Source organism: Anopheles moucheti, chromosome 2 (genome assembly GCF_943734755.1).
Source record: "Anopheles moucheti chromosome 2, idAnoMoucSN_F20_07, whole genome shotgun sequence".
In the NCBI taxonomy this organism is placed as follows: Eukaryota; Metazoa; Arthropoda; class Insecta; order Diptera; family Culicidae; genus Anopheles; species Anopheles moucheti.
In genome coordinates, this window is record NC_069140.1 from 96,021,545 (window position 1) to 96,039,418 (window position 17,874).

A 17,874-nucleotide genomic window follows, 5' to 3' on the forward strand; every position below is an offset into this window, starting at 1 on the left:
GCATCGTTGTTAGACTGGAATTGTTCTAAAATTTCCAATTCTAAATCCATACGGTTTTAGGGCATCGCCGCGAAATCGTTGATCTAAATTAAAAAAAGAACATGAAAAAAAATACTTGAAGTAATCAGGTATGCATTGATATAAAAACGATGTGTTCAGTGAAGAACATATCATAGTAGTCTTGCAGTTTGTTTGAGAAAAATTAGTAAGTGCTTTGTGGTGTTGTATCCCTATAATTTGCTACTGACTATCAAATTGTGCCTGAGGAGCACATAATGTGTCGCATACTGATGTAAATGTGCAAGTGAAAATGTGACGAAATGATCTCAAGCGTCTTCACAATGACCGAAGAGATCGGCCCAGAAATCCTTGACGCACAGACAACCGACTTAAAATTGGAGCATCAAACTTCATACGCGAAAATCAAGCGAACGATCGAAATTCACATTAATATGTGCAGGGCCACGAGAGTTGACAAATTTGTCCAATGACCAAATAAACTGGGCAACTGTGAAAACCACTATAGCGTTGCCGCGCACACAATTGTTTTCAGATTGCCGATACCAGGAGAGCATGTTTTTCCAGAGGTGACATCTGCAGCTTGGGACAACTTTGCCCATCACAATTGCTATTGCATACTATCAACCACGTGAGAACGATCGCTAATGTAAGGAAGATCAATAAAACGGAAAGCATCCTTCATCTCGCTCAAACTTTCCGTCGACTGGTACGAAATTCCATACAAACCAGCTGATTTCAGATTTCCGATACCAGGAAAGCATTCACGGCAGAGGTAGCACCTAGTACAGCAATTTTGGTCGAAAAACGCCGAAAGGTATGCAATATTTAAACACTAACTTTCCCGTTGGCTGAGTAAAATTATGCAGCAATTTTGCTCAAAAACCGCCGAAAGGTATGCAATGTTTAAACACTAACTTTCCCGTTGGTCGTGAAAAATTTCTTGGAAAACTACCAGTTTTTGAATGTATAGTACCAGGAGAACATGCACGGAAGAGGTAGCTCCTGGTACTGCGCCGGAAGGTATGCAAGCAACTTGCAATGCAATGCGCCGTAAGGTATGCAATGTTTATACACTAACTTTCCATACAAACCAGCTGTTTTCAGATTTCCGATACCAGGAGAGCATGTTGTTCAAGAGGTAACATAATCCATCCCCCTCCCCCCCTTCCCCCGAAAGATGACGGCCAAGATGGCGTTCAAGATGGCGGATCAAGATGGCGGCCAAGATGGCGGCCAAGATGGCGGACAAGATGGCGGACAAGATGGCGGCCAAGATGGCGGACCAAGATGGCGGACAAGATGGCGGACAAGATGGCGGACAAGATGGCGGACAAGATGGCGGACAAGATGGCGGACAAGATGGCGGACAAGATGGCGGACAAGATGGCGGACAAGATGGCGGACAAGATGGCGGACCAAGATGGCGGACAAGATGGCGGCCAAGATGGCAGACAAGATGGCGGACAAGATGGCGGCCAAGATGGCGGACCAAGATGGCAGACAAGATGGCGGACCAAGATGGCAGACAAGATGGCGGACAAGATGGCGGACAAGATGGCGGGCCAAGATGGCGGACAAGATGGCGGACAAGATGGCGGACAAGATGGCGGCCAAGATGGCGGCCAAAATGGCGGCCAAGATGGCGGACCAGGATGGCGGACCAAGATGGCGGACCAAGATGGCGGTCAAGATGGAAGACCAAGATGGCGGCCAAGATGGCGGACCAAGATGGCGGACCAAGATGGCGGACCAAAATGGCGGACAAGATGGCGGACAAGATGGCGGACAAGATGGCGCACCAAGATGGCGGACCAAGATGGCGAACAAGATGGCGGACAAGATGGCGGACAAGATGGCGGACAAGATGGCGGACCAAGATGGCGGACAAGATGGCGGACAAGATGGCGGACAAGATGGCGGACAAGATGACGGACAAGATGGCGGACAAGATGGCGGACCAAGATGGCGGACAAGATGGCGGACAAGATGGCGGACAAGATGGCGGACAAGATGGCGGACAAGATGGCGGACAAGATGGCGCACCAAGATGGCGGACCAAGATGGCGGACAAGATGGCGGACAAGATGGCGGACAAGATGGCGGACAAGATGGCGGACCAAGATGGCGGACAAGATGGCGGACAAGATGGCGGACAAGATGGCGGACAAGATGACGGACAAGATGGCGGACAAGATGGCGGACAAGATGGCGGACAAGATGGCGGACAAGATGGCGGCCAAGATGGCGGACAAGATGGCGCACAAGATGGCGGACCAAGATGGCGGACAAGATGGCGGACAAGATGGCGGCCAAGATGGCGGACAAGATGGCGGCCAAGATGGCGGGCCAAGATGGCGGACAAGATGGCGGACAAGATGGCGGACCAAGATGGCGGACCAAGATGGCGGACAAGATGGCGGGCCAAGATGGCGGACAAGATGGCGGACCAAGATGGCGGCCAAAATGGCGGACAAGATGGCGGACAAAATGGCGGACAAGATGGCGGACAAGATGGCGGACAAGATGGCGGACCAAGATGGCGGACAAGATGGCGGCCAAGATAGCGGACAAGATGGCGGTCAAGATGGCGGACAAGATGGCGGACAAGATGGCGGACAAGATGGCGGACCAAGATGGCGGACCAAAATGGCGGACAAAATGGCGGACAAGATGGCGGTCAAGATGGCGGCCAAGATGGCGGAAAAGATGGCGGACAAGATGGCGGACCAAGATGGCGGCCAAAATGGCGGACAAGATGGCGAACAAGATGGCGGACAAGATGGCGGACCAAGATGGCGGTCAAGATGGCGGACAAGATGGCGGACAAGATGGCGGCCAAGATGGCGGCCAAGATGGCGGACAAGATGGCGGACAAGATGGCGGACAAGATGGCGGCCAAGATGGCGGACAAGATGGCGGACCAAGATGGTGGACAAGATGGCGGACAAGATGGCGGACAAGATGGCGGACAAGATGGCGGACAAGATGGCGGACCAAGATGGCGGCTAAGATGGCGGACAAGATGACGGACAAGATGGTGGACCAAGATGGCGGACCAAGATGGCGGACAAGATGGCGGACAAGATGAAGGACAAAATGGCGGTCAATATGGCGGCCAAGATGGCGGACAAGATGGCGGACCAAGATGGCGGACAAGATGGCGGACAAGATGGCGGATAAGATGGCGGACAAGATGGCGGACCAAGATGGCGGATAAGATGGCGGACAAGATGACGGACAAGATGGCGGACCAAGATGGCGGACAAGATGGCGGACAAGATGGCGGACAAGATGGCGGCCAAGATGGCGGACCAAGATGGCGGACAAGATGGCGGACCAAAATGGCGGACCAAAATGGCGGACCAAGATGGCGGCCAAGATGGCGGACAAGATGGCGGCCAAGATGGTGGACAAGATGGCGGACAAGATGGCGGACCAAGATGGCGGCCAAGATGGCGGACAAGATGGCGGACCACGATGGCGGACAAGATGGCGGCCAAGATGGCGGACAAGATGGCGGCCAAGATGGCGGACAAGATGGCGGACCAAGATGGCGGCCAAGATGGCAGACAAGATGGCGGACCAATATGGCGGCCAAGATGGCGGACAAGATGGCGGACCAAGATGGCGGACAAGATGGCGGACAAGATGGCGGACAAGATGGCGGACAAGATGGCGGACCAAGATGGCGGACAAGATGGCGGCCAAGATGGCAGACAAGATGGCGGCCAAGATGGCGGACAACATGGCGGACAAGATGGCGGACAAGATGGCGAACCAAGATGGCGGACAAGATGGCGGACAAGATGGCGGACAAGATGGCGGACAAGATGGCGGACAAGATGGCGGACAAGATGGCGGACAAGATGGCGGTCAAGATGGCGGACCAAGATGGCGGACAAGATGGCGGAAAAGATGGCGGACAAGATGGCGGACCAAGATGGCGGACAAGATGGCGGACAAGATGGCGGACAAGATGGCGGACAAGATGGCGGACCAAGATGGCGGACAAGATGGCGGCCAAGATGGCAGACAAGATGGCGGCCAAGATGGCGGACAACATGGCGGACAAGATGGCAGACAAGATGGCGAACCAAGATGGCGGACAAGATGGCGGACAAGATGGTGGACAAGATGGCGGACCAAGATGGCGGACAAGATGGCGGACAAGATGGCGGACAAGATGGCGGCCAAGATGGCGGACAAGATGGCGGGCCAAGATGGCGGACAAGATGGCGGACAAGATGGCGGACCAAGATGGCGGACAAGATGGCGGACCAAGATGGCGGACAAGATGGCGGACAAGATGGCGGCCAAGATGGTGGACCAAGATGGCGGACAAGATGGCGGACAAGATGGCGGACAAGATGGCGGACCAAGATGGCGGACCAAGATGGTGGACAAGATGGCGGACAAGATGGCGGACAAGATTGCGGACAAGATGACGGCCAAGATGGCGGACAAGATGGCGGACAAGATGGCGGACAAGATGGCGGACAAGATGGCGGACCAAGATGGCGGACCAAGATGGCGGACAAGATGGCGGACAAGATGGCGGCCAAGATGGCGGACAAGATGGCGGACAAGATGGCGGACAAGATGGCGGACAAGATGGCGGACCAAGATGGCGGACAAGATGGCGGCCAAGATGGCAGACAAGATGGCGGCCAAGATGGCGGACAACATGGCGGACAAGATGGCAGACAAGATGGCGAACCAAGATGGCGGACAAGATGGCGGACAAGATGGTGGACAAGATGGCGGACCAAGATGGCGGCCAAGATGGCGGACAAGATGGCGGACAAGATGGCGGCCAAGATGGCGGACAAGATGGCGGGCCAAGATGGCGGACAAGATGGCGGACAAGATGGCGGACCAAGATGGCGGACAAGATGGCGGACCAAGATGGCGGACAAGATGGCGGACAAGATGGCGGCCAAGATGGCGGACCAAGATGGCGGACAAGATGGCGGACAAGATGGCGGACAAGATGGCGGACCAAGATGGCGGACCAAGATGGTGGACAAGATGGCGGACAAGATGGCGGACAAGATGGCGGACAAGATGACGGCCAAGATGGCGGACAAGATGGCGGACAAGATGGCGGACAAGATGGCGGACAAGATGGCGGACCAAGATGGCGGACCAAGATGGCGGACAAGATGGCGGACAAGATGGCGGCCAAGATGGCGGACAAGATGGCGGACAAGATGGCGGACAAGATGGCGGACAAGATGGCGGACAAGATGGCGGACAAGATGGCGGACAAGATGGCGGACAAGATGGCGGACAAGATGGCGGACCAAGATGGCGGACAAGATGGCGGCCAAGATGGCGGCCAAGATGACGGACCAGGATGGCGGACCAAGATGGCGGACAAGATGGCGGACAAAATGGCGGACAAGATGGCGGACAAGATGGCGGACCAAGATGGCGGACAAGATGGCGGACAAGATGGCGGCCAAGATGGCGGCCAAGATGGCGGCCAAGATGGCGGCCAAGATGGCGGCCAAGATGGCGGACCAGGATGGTGGACAAGATGGCGGACAAGATGGCGGACCAAGATGGCGGACAAGTTGGCGGTCAAGATGGTGGACAAGATGGCGGACAAGATGGCGGACAAGATGGCGGACAAGATGGCGGACCAAGATGGCGACCAAGATGGCGGACAAAATGGCGGACAAAATGGCGGACAAGATGGCGGTCAAGATGGCGGTCAAGATGGCGGCCAAGATGGCGGACCAAGATGGCGGACAAGATGGCGGACCAAGATGGCGGACAAGATGGCGGACAAGATGGCGGACCAAGATGGCGGACAAGATGGCGGACCACGATGGCGGACAAGATGGCGGACAAGATGGCGGACAAGATGGCGGACAAGATGGCGGACAAGATGGCGGTCAAGATGGCGGACCAAGATGGCGGACCAAGATGGCGGACAAGATGGCGGCCAAGATGGCGGCCAAGATGGCGGACCAAGATGGCGGCCAAGATGGCGGACTAGATGGCAGACAAGATGGCGGACAAGATGGCGGACAAGATGGCGGACAAGATGGCGGACCAAGATGGCGGCCAAGATGGCGGCCAAGATCTCACTTGCATTGGCGATTTCACGTGTTTGATAGTATGCAATAGCAATAGTGATGGGCAAATTTGTCCCAAGCTGCAGATGTCACCACTTGAAAACATGCTCTCCTGGTATCGGAAATCTGAAAACAATTGTGTGCGCTGCTATGGTATAGTGGTTTTCACAGTTGACCAGCTGATTTGGTCATTGGACAAATTTGTCAGCATTTTGTCAACTCTCGTGGCCCTGCACCTAATGGATCAAAGAATGCTATAAAACATAATCAATTGTTGAAGTAGTTCAGTAAGTAGAGGCTCACCGCAGAAATCAACCGTTAATTTTTGTTCATCGCCTAAAACATCGACGTGAGCGAATGATCATGGATGTAGTCGTTCAAATCAAAATCGAATTTCACAACTTAGTAACTCGCTCATTCTGTATTGCAAAATGTATGACAGGTGACTACCCTCACAATGCATCAGAGAATGAGCGATCTCCCGCCAGGATATGCAGTATATACGCGGCATATTTATGTGGAGTAGTTTGATTGGATGAATTTTCCTCTGCATTCGGCTCCATCTGGGGATCATTCTCATTGATGACGGCACCACTATCTGTGTTTGTCCCCGTGCTCGATGGTCTCGGCTGTCTTCCTCGGCGACGTATCTTAAACATACCATGAGTCCAACCGGCTTCACCCCGTGGAAACAGGATCGGGTACTGTAGTGGACGCATCATCTGGATGGTCTCATACACTGGCCTTAAGGATCCTGCAGCACGATGTTGCAGCACAATCTCCCGTGTATGTTCCGTGCTACCGGTGATATCGTCACAAATACACATGACCCATCTCACCTGAAGTCGGTGCGTTGTTTCGGCACTGGTTAATACCTGCTTTACGTGAAAGGTGGTAAAGGCGCAGTTCATCGCGAACAGACATGCGTTCATACGTATGACTGAACATCCGTGTTAGGAGATTGTGTGTGATAAATACCCGCTGCAGGACAGACAATAGCGATTGAGTCCACCACCAACTACTTGTGCTTGAGTTTTTTGTTAAGTTAAGTTAAGATCGAAGAAGTATAACTGAGTGTTGCATGGCGAATCTCCCGGAAGCACAGCGAGCGAACCAATTCGATGGCAAAGTGCTCCTTGGATGCTTCAGTTGTAAATTCCACCACGTGCAGCTTCTCGAAGTTGGCGCACGTATGATTGTAGCTCCATTTAGAAGAGTGCAGGTACAGTGGTAACTGGTGTTGGTGGTGATATAACCGGTTCCGATATTGTATTCGAAGATGGTGATGGCCCTGGCGGACCATTTGAAGAAGATGATTAGGGGCGGCCCTGCGGCGGATCAAACGGTAGGCGGAGTAGGCCCCTTCTTACTGCGCTTTTCGCTTTATCTCATTTCAAGTAACCTCAATATCCCCCTTCCATCCTGCATCGTTTTTAAAATTAGAGGCCCCAACTTTATTTCCGCCCTGGGCCTCCAAGGGGATTGATCCTCCACTGGGATTATTCTAAAAGGCTTTGTGTGAACTAAATGAACTTTGAATTAAAGTCCCAAAATTGAACCATTAATTTCTGATCACTCTGATGCATTTGTTTCTTGTTTTTAGATATAAATTACCACCGATGTTTGCTGTTTGTTCTTGTTTTTACTGCAACCAATGCCATGTTGGAGTTTTGTGAGAATTTTCCCTGGTGCTGTACGTTCCACATGTCGTGCGAATGGGACCGAAATCAGCTGCACTGTTGTGGGGGAGGCTTTTTGTCCCGGTTGTGTACGGGAGAATGATTCCAGCTGCATGCTCCATGCATGTATGAAAGCGAGAACGGTTTGCACGTCTTTCGTATGCACACGTGAGTTACTAACCCGACCTTCCTATTCCGCTCGGTGCTGTTCTTTTACCGCGCCATGTTGTGCCGGGTATGTATGGAGCTAAGAAAAATGAGAAAATCAACGTATCAAACGGCCTCCCGCTTCTTCCCCAACCATCGTGGCCTACGTATCGCATGGTTGTGCCCGTAGCAAACCGAAACCGACAGGACTCCGGGTTCGGTTCGCATTAGTGCACACCAGCAAGAGGAGACCGTGTAAAGCCCGGGTAAAGGTAAGAAACGGGACGGTCCGTCGGTTTTGTTGATGTTTACTTATGTAACACAAACTAGATTATTTCTCGCTTTGTTCGCCTTCGTTCTCACGGGGCGCCTGATGCTGCTGCTGCTGCTGTACGAACCCCGGAAGGGAATGGTTGTGGATGGAAGGAGGATTTGCTATTATTTGGCCCAATGGAAAGCAGCAGCACTGTTCTTCGGTGTGTGTGTGTGTGTGTGTGTGTGGGAAATGAGTCGAGCATAACAATGCCTTTAGAATCGATGCACCGAACACCATGTGGGGACAACAGCGGTAGCGCATGGAGTGGGGGAAAAACATGAACCCAAATTACTGGTACTACATGCAGATAGATTGCAGTCGACAGTTTTGCAACACGTGTCATCGTTCAATCCGGGTGCTTGTGGTTGATTTTCTCGATCTGCGAATAAAGCGAATGGAACGAGAGGACATTTTTATATGGTTTCCGTCATTTTAACACATAAATAAAGTGCATTTTCCGATTTTTTACTTCATCCTCTAATTTTGGGCACTTAACTCTTTAGATGAGATAAAAGCAGCACCCGAGAGCAGCCTGATAAGGAATTGTAACGGGCAAAAACCCGATAATCGGACAATTTGGCTGCCCCACAAGAGATGTTATTGGGCAGCCCGTTAAGGATATTATCGGGCAGGACGAAAAGGGATATTCTTTCTCTTTAACCGTAGAGTTGTCAACCAAACGTAAGTTGGCAACCGGCATACCCGGGTATTCCATACGATCAGTGGAGGATCAATCCCCTTGGAGGCCCAGAGCGGAAATAAAGTTGGGGCCTCTATTTTTAAAAACGATGCAGGATGGAAGGGGGATATTGAGGGGACTTGAAATGAGATAAGGCGAAAAGCGCAGTAAGAAGGGGCCTACTCCGCCTACCGTTTGATCCGCCGCAGGGCCGCCCCTAATCATCTTCTTCAAATGGTCCGCCAGGGCCATCACCATCTTCGAATACAATATCGGAACCGGTTATATCACCACCAACACCAGTTACCACTGTACCTGCACTCTTCTAAATGGAGCTACAATCATATGTGCGCCAACTTCGCGAAGCTGCACGTGGTGGAATTTACAACTAAAGCATCCAAGGAGCACTTTTCCATCAAAATAGTTCGCTCGCTGTGCTTCCGGGATATTCGCCATGCAACACTCAGTTATACTTCTTCGATCTTAACTTAACTTAACAAAAAACTCAAGCACAAGTAGTTGGTGGTGAACTCAATCGCTATTGTCTGTCCTGCAGCGGGTATTTATCACACACAATCTCCTAACACGGATGTTCAGTCATACGTATGAACGCATGTCTGTTCGCGATGAACTGCGCCTTTACCACCTTTCACGTAAAGCAGGTATTGACCAGTGCCGAAACAACGCACCGACTTCAGGTGAGATGGGTCATGTGTGTTTGTGACGATATCACCGGTAGCACGGAACATACACGGGAGATTGTGCTGCAACATCGTGCTGCAGGATCCTTAAGGCCAGTGTATGAGACCATCCAGATGATGCGTCCACTACAGTACCCGATCCTGTTTCCACGGGGTGAAGCCGGTTGGACTCATGGTATGTTTAAGATACGTCGCCGAGGAAGACAGCCGAGACCATCGAGCACGGGGACAAACACAGATAGTGGTGCCGTCATCAATGAGAATGATCCTCAGATGGAGCCGAATGCAGAGGAAAATTCATCCAATCAAATTACTCCACGTAAATATGCCGCGTATATATTGCATATCCTGGCGGAAGATCGCTCATTCTCTGGTGCATTGTGAAGGGTAGTCACCTGTCATACATTTTGCAATACAGAATGAGCGAGTTACTAAGTTGTGAAATTCGAATTTGATTTGAACGGCTACATCCATGATCATTCGCTCACGTCGATGTTTTAGGCGATGAACAAAAATTAACGGTTGATTTCTGCGATGAGCTTCTACTTACTGAACTACTTCAACAATTGATTATGTTTTATAGCATTCTTTGATCCATTAGACCAGTGCCAGCTTGTCCGCCATGTTGGCCGCCATCTTGTCCGCCATCTTGGTCCGCCATCTTGTCCGCCATTTTGTCCGCCATCTTGTCCGCCATCTTGTCCGCCATCTTGTCCGCCATCTTGGTCCGCCATCTTGGTCCGCCATCTTGTCCGCCATCTTGTCCGCCATCTTGTCCGCCATCTTGTCCGCCATCTTGTCCGCCATCTTGGTCCGCCATCTTGTCCGCCATCTTGTCCGCCATCTTGACCACCATCTTGTCCGCCATCTTGGTCTGCCATCTTGGCCGCCTTCTTGTCCGCCATCTTGTCCGCCATCTTGTCCGCCATTTTGTCCGCCATCTTGTCCGCCATCTTGTCCACCATCTTGGTCCGCCATCTTGTCCGCCATCTTGTCCGCCATCTTGTCCGCCATCTTGGTCCGCCATCTTGTCCGCCATATTGGCCGCCATCTTGACCGCCATCTTGTCCGCCATCTTGTCCGCCATCTTGACCGCCATCTTGTCCGCCATCTTGTCCGCCATCTTGGTCCGCCATCTTGGCCGCCATCTTGACCGCCATCTTGGCCGCCATCTTGTCCGCCATCTTGGTCCGCCATCTTGTCCGCCATCTTGTCCGCCATCTTGTCCGCCATCTTGGTCCGCCATCTTGTCCACCATCTTGTCCGCCATCTTGTCCGCCATCTTGTACGCCATTTTGGTCCACCATTTTTGTCCGCCATCTTGGCCGCCAACTTGTCCGCCATCTTGGTCCGCCATCTTGTCCGCCATCTTGTCCACCATCCTGGTCCGCCATCTTGGCCGCCATCTTGGCCGCCATCTTGGTCCGCCATCTTGGCCGCCATCCTGGCCGCCATCTTGTCCGCCATCTTGTCCGCCATCTTGGTATGCCATCTTGTCCGCCATCTTGTCCGCCATTTTGTCCGCCATCTTGTCCGCCATCTTGGTCCGACATCCTGGTCCGTCATCTTGGCCGCCATCTTGTCCGCCATCTTGGCCGCCATCTTGTCCGCCATATTGTCCGCCATCTTGTCCGCCATCTTGACCACCATCTTGTCCGCCATCTTGGTCTGCCATCTTGTCCGCCATCTTGGCCGCCATCTTGTCCGCCATCTTGTCCGCCATCTTGTCCGCCAACTTGTCCGCCATCTTGTCCGCCATCTTGTCCGCCATCTTGTCCACCATCTTGGTCCGCCATCTTGACCACCATCTTGTCTGCCATCTTGGTCTGCCATCTTGTCCGCCATCTTGGCCGCCATCTTGTCCGCCATCTTATCCGCCATCTTGTCCGCCATCTTGGTCCGCCATCTTGTCCGCCATCTTGTCCGCCATCTTGTCCGCCATCTTGGTCCGCCATCTTGTCCGCCATCTTGTCCGCCATCTTGTCCGCCATCTTGACCGCCATCTTGTCCGCCATCTTGACCGCCATCTTGTCCGCCATCTTGTCCGCCAACTTGTCCGCCATCTTGTCCGCCATCTTGTCCGCCATCTTGTCCACCATCTTGGTCCGCCATCTTGACCACCATCTTGTCCGCCATCTTGGTCTGCCATCTTGTCCGCCATCTTGGCCGCCATCTTGTCCGCCATCTTATCCGCCATCTTGTCCGCCATCTTGGTCCGCCATCTTGTCCGCCATCTTGTCCGCCATCTTGTCCGCCATCTTGGTCCGCCATCTTGTCCGCCATCTTGTCCGCCATCTTGTCCGCCATCTTGACCGCCATCTTGTCCGCCATCTTGGTCCGCCATCTTGGCCGCCATCTTGACCGCCATCTTGTCCGCCATCTTGGTCCGCCATCTTGGTCCGCCATCTTGTCCGCCATCTTGTCCGCCATCTTGGTCCGCCATCTTGGTCCGCCATCTTGTCCGCCATCTTGTCCGCCATCTTGTCCGCCATCTTGTCCGCCATCTTGTCCGCCATCTTGTCCGCCATCTTGTCCGCCATCTTGGTCCGCCATCTTGTCCGCCATCTTGTCCGCCATCTTGTCCGCCATCTTGGTCCGCCATCTTGTCCGCCATCTTGTCCGCCATCTTGGTCCGCCATCTTGTCCGCCATCTTGTCCGCCATCTTGTCCGCCATCTTGGTCCGCCATCTTGTCCACCATCTTGGTCCGCCATCTTGTCCGCCATCTTGGCCGCCATCTTGGCCGCCATATTGTCCGCCATCTTGGCCGCCAACTTGTCCGCCATCTTGTCCGCCATCTTGTCCGCCATCTTGTCCGCCATCTTGGCCGCCATCTTGGCCGCCATATTGTCCGCCATCTTGTCCGCCATCTTGGTCCGCCATCTTGTCCGCCATCTTGTCCGCCATCTTGGCCGCCATATTGTCCGCCATCTTGTCCGCCATCTTGGTCCGCCATCTTGTCCGCCATCTTGTCCGCCATCTTGGCCGCCATCTTGTCCGCCATCTTGGCCGCCATCTTGTCCGCCATCTTGTCCGCCATCTTGTCCGCCATCTTGGTCCGCCATCTTGTCCGTCATCTTGTCCGCCATCTTATCCGCCATCTTGGTCCGCCATCTTGTCCGCCATCTTATCCGCCATCTTGGCCGCCATATTGTCCGCCATCTTGTCCGCCATCTTGGTCCGCCATCTTGGTCCACCATCTTGTCCGTCATCTTGTCCGCCATCTTAGCCGCCATCTTGGTCCGCCATCTTGTCCGCCATCTTGTCCGCCATCTTGTCCACCATCTTGGTCCGCCATCTTGTCCGCCATCTTGGCCGCCATCTTGGCCGCCATATTGTCCGCCATCTTGGCCGCCAACTTGTCCGCCATCTTGTCCGCCATCTTGTCCGCCATCTTGTCCGCCATCTTGGCCGCCATATTGTCCGCCATCTTGTCCGCCATCTTGGTCCGCCATCTTGTCCGCCATCTTGTCCGCCATCTTGGCCGCCATATTGTCCGCCATCTTGTCCGCCATCTTGGTCCGCCATCTTGTCCGCCATCTTGTCCGCCATCTTGGCCGCCATCTTGTCCGCCATCTTGGCCGCCATCTTGTCCGCCATCTTGTCCGCCATCTTGTCCGCCATCTTGGTCCGCCATCTTGTCCGTCATCTTGTCCGCCATCTTATCCGCCATCTTGGTCCGCCATCTTGTCCGCCATCTTATCCGCCATCTTGTCCGCCATCTTGTCCGCCATCTTGGTCCGCCATCTTGACCGCTATTTTGGCTGCCATCTTGTCCGCCATATTGTCCGCCATCTTGGTCCGCCATCTTGGCCGCCATCTTGGTCCGCCATCTTGTCCGCCATCTTGTCCGCCAACTTGTACGCCATCTTGTTCGCCATCTTGACCGCCATCTTGTCCGCCATCTTGTCCGCCATCTTGGTCCGCCATATTTTCCGCCATCTTGTCCGCCATCTTATCCGCCATCTTGTCCACCATCTTGTCCGCCATCGTGGTCCACCATCTTGTCCGCCATCTTGTCCACCATCTTGGTCCGCCATCTTGTCCGCCATCTTGGCCGCCATCTTGTCCGCCATCTTGTCCGCCATCTTGGTCCGCCATCTTGTCCGCCATCTTGGTCCGCCATCTTGTCCGCCATCTTGGTCCGCCATCTTGTCCGCCATCTTGGTCCGCCATCTTGTCCGCCATCTTGTCTGCCATCTTGTCCGTCATCTTGTTCCGCCATCTTGTCCGCCATCCTGTCCGCCATCTTGTCCGCCATCTTAACCGCCATCTTGTCCGCCATCTTGTCCGCCATCTTGTCCGCCATCTTGGTCCGCCATCTTGTCCGCCATCTTGTCCGCCATCTTGGCCGCCATCTTGGCCGCCATCTTGGTCCGCCATCTTGTCCGCCAACTTGTCCGCCATCTTGGCCGCCATCTTGTCCGCCATCTTGGTCCGCCATCTTGTCCGCCATCTTGGTCCGCCATCTTGGCCGCCATCTTGTCCGCCATCTTGTCCGCCATCTTGTCCGCCATCTTGTCCGCCATTTTGGTCCACCATTTTGGTCCGCCATCTTGGCCGCCATCTTGTCCGCCATCTTGTCCACCATCTTGGTCCGCCATCTTGTCCTTCATTTTGGTCCGCCATCTTGGCCGCCATCTTGTCCGCCATCTTGTCCGCCATCTTGGTCCGCCATCTTGTCCGCCATCTTGTCCGCCATCTTGGTCCGCCATCTTGTCCGCCATTTTGGTCCACCATCTTGTCCGCCATCTTGTCCGCCATCTTGTCCGCCATCTTGGTCCGCCATCTTGTCCGTCATCTTGTCCGCCATCTTATCCGCCATCTTGGTCCGCCATCTTGTCCGCCATCTTATCCGCCATCTTGGCCGCCATTTTGTCCGCCATCTTGTCCGCCATCTTGGTCCGCCATCTTGGTCCACCATCTTGTCCGTCATCTTGTCCGCCATCTTAGCCGCCATCTTGGTCCGCCATCTTGTCCGCCATCTTGTCCGCCATCTTGTCCGCCATCTTGTCCGCCATCTTGTCCGCCATCTTGTCCGCCATTTTGGTCCACCATTTTGGTCCGCCATCTTGGCCGCCATCTTGTCCGCCATCTTGTCCGCCATCTTGGTCCGCCATCTTGGCCGCCATCTTGTCCACCATCTTGGTCCGCCATCTTGTCCTTCATTTTGGTCCGCCATCTTGGTCCGCCATCTTGTCCGCCATCTTGTCCGCCATCTTGGTCCGCCATCTTGGCCGCCATCTTGTCCGCCATCTTGTCCGCCATCTTGTCCGCCATCTTGTCCGCCATTTTGGTCCACCATTTTGGTCCGCCATCTTGGCCGCCATCTTGTCCGCCATCTTGTCCGCCATCTTGGTCCGCCATCTTGGTCCGCCATCTTGTCCGCCATCTTGTCTGCCATCTTGTCTGTCATCTTGTTCCGCCATCTTGTCCGCCATCCTGTCCGCCATCTTGTCCGCCATCTTAACCGCCATCTTGTCCGCCATCTTGTCCGCCATCTTGTCCGCCATCTTGGTCCGCCATCTTGGTCCGCCATCTTGTCTGCCATCTTGGCCGCCATCTTGGCCGCCATCTTGTCCGCCATCTTGTCCGCCAACTTGTCCGCCATCTTGGCCGCCATCTTGTCCGCCATCTTGGTCCGCCATCTTGTCCGCCATCTTGGTCCGCCATCTTGGCCGCCATCTTGTCCACCATCTTGGTCCGCCATCTTGTCCTTCATTTTGGTCCGCCATCTTGGCCGCCATCTTGGCCGCCATCTTGTCCGCCATCTTGGTCCGCCATCTTGGCCGCCATCTTGTCCGCCATCTTGTCCGCCATCTTGTCCGCCATCTTGTCCGCCATTTTGGTCCACCATTTTGGTCCGCCATCTTGGCCACCATCTTGTCCGCCATCTTGTCCGCCATCTTGGTCCGCCATCTTGTCCGCCATCTTGTCCGCCATCTTGTCCGCCATCTTGTTCCGCCATCTTGTTCGCCATCTTGTCCGCCATCTTGTCCGCCATCTTGTCCGCCATCTTGTCCGCCATCTTGTCCACCATCTTGGTCCGCCATCTTGTCCGCCATCTTGTCCGCCATCTTGGCCGCCATATTGTCCGCCATCTTGGCCGCCATATTGTCCGCCATCTTGTCCGCCATCTTGTCCGCCATCTTGTCCGCCATCTTGGCCGCCATCTTGGCCGCCATATTGTCCGCCATCTTGTCCGCCATCTTGGTCCGCCATCTTGTCCGCCATCTTGGCCGCCATCTTGGGCGCCATCTTGTCCGCCATCTTGGCCGCCATCTTGGCCGCCATCTTGGTCCGCCATCTTGTCCGCCATCTTGGTCCGCCATCTTGTCCGCCATCTTGGTCCGCCATCTTGTCCGCCATCTTGGTCCGCCATCTTGTCCGCCATCTTGGCCGCCATATTGTCCGCCATCTTGTCCGCCATCTTGTCCGCCATCTTGTCCGCCATCTTGGCCGCCATCTTGTTCCGCCATCTTGTTCGCCATCTTGTCCGCCATCTTGTCCGCCATCTTGGTCCGCCATCTTGTCCGCCATCTTGGTCCGCCATCTTGTCCGCCATCTTGTCCGCCATCTTGGCCCGCCATCTTGTCCGCCATCTTGGCCGCCATATTGTCCGCCATCTTGGCCGCCATATTGTCCGCCATCTTGTCCGCCATCTTGTCCGCCATCTTGTCCGCCATCTTGGCCGCCATATTGTCCGCCATCTTGTCCGCCATCTTGGTCCGCCATCTTGTCCGCCATCTTGGCCGCCATCTTGTCCGCCATCTTGGCCGCCATCTTGGCCGCCATCTTGGTCCGCCATCTTGTCCGCCATCTTGGTCCGCCATCTTGTCCGCCATCTTGGTCCGCCATCTTGGCCGCCATCTTGGCCGCCATATTGTCCGCCATCTTGGCCGCCATATTGTCCGCCATCTTGTCCGCCATCTTGTCCACCATCTTGTCCGCCATCTTGGCCGCCATCTTGTCCGCCATCTTGGCCGCCATCTTGGTCCACCATCTTGTCCGCCATCTTGTCCACCATCTTGGTCCGCCATCTTGTCCGCCATCTTGGCCGCCATCTTGTCCGCCATCTTGTCCGCCATCTTGGTCCGCCATCTTGTCCGCCATCTTGGTCCGCCATCTTGTCCGCCATCTTGGTCCGCCATCTTGTCCGCCATCTTGGTCCGCCATCTTGTCCGCCATCTTGTCTGCCATCTTGTCCGTCATCTTGTTCCGCCATCTTGTCCGCCATCTTGTCCGCCATCTTGTCCGCCATCTTAACCGCCATCTTGTCCGCCATCTTGTCCGCCATCTTGTCCGCCATCTTGTCCGCCATCTTGTCCGCCATCTTATCCGCCATTTTGGTCCACCATTTTGGTCCGCCATCTTGGCCGCCATCTTGGCCGCCATCTTGGCCGCCATCTTGTCCGCCATCTTGTCCACCATCTTGGTCCGCCATCTTGTCCTTCATTTTGGTCCGCCATCTTGGCCGCCATCTTGTCCGCCATCTTGTCCGCCATCTTGGTCCGCCATCTTGGTCCGCCATCTTGTCCGCCATCTTGGTCCGCCATCTTGTCCGCCATTTTGGTCCACCATCTTGTCCGCCATCTTGTCCGCCATCTTGGCCGCCATCTTGGCCGCCATCTTGTCCGCCATCTTGTCCGCCAACTTGTCCGCCATCTTGGCCGCCATCTTGTCCGCCATCTTGGTCCGCCATCTTGTCCGCCATCTTGGTCCGCCATCTTGTCCGCCATCTTGTCCGCCATCTTGTCCGCCATCTTGTCCGCCATTTTGGTCCACCATTTTGGTCCGCCATCTTGGCCGCCATCTTGTCCGCCATCTTGTCCGCCATCTTGGTCCGCCATCTTGGCCGCCATCTTGTCCACCATCTTGGTCCGCCATCTTGTCCTTCATTTTGGTCCGCCATCTTGGTCCGCCATCTTGTCCGCCATCTTGTCCGCCATCTTGGTCCGCCATCTTGGCCGCCATCTTGTCCGCCATCTTGTCCGCCATCTTGTCCGCCATCTTGTCCGCCATTTTGGTCCACCATTTTGGTCCGCCATCTTGGCCGCCATCTTGTCCGCCATCTTGTCCGCCATCTTGGTCCGCCATCTTGGTCCGCCATCTTGTCCGCCATCTTGTCTGCCATCTTGTCTGTCATCTTGTTCCGCCATCTTGTCCGCCATCCTGTCCGCCATCTTGTCCGCCATCTTAACCGCCATCTTGTCCGCCATCTTGTCCGCCATCTTGTCCGCCATCTTGGT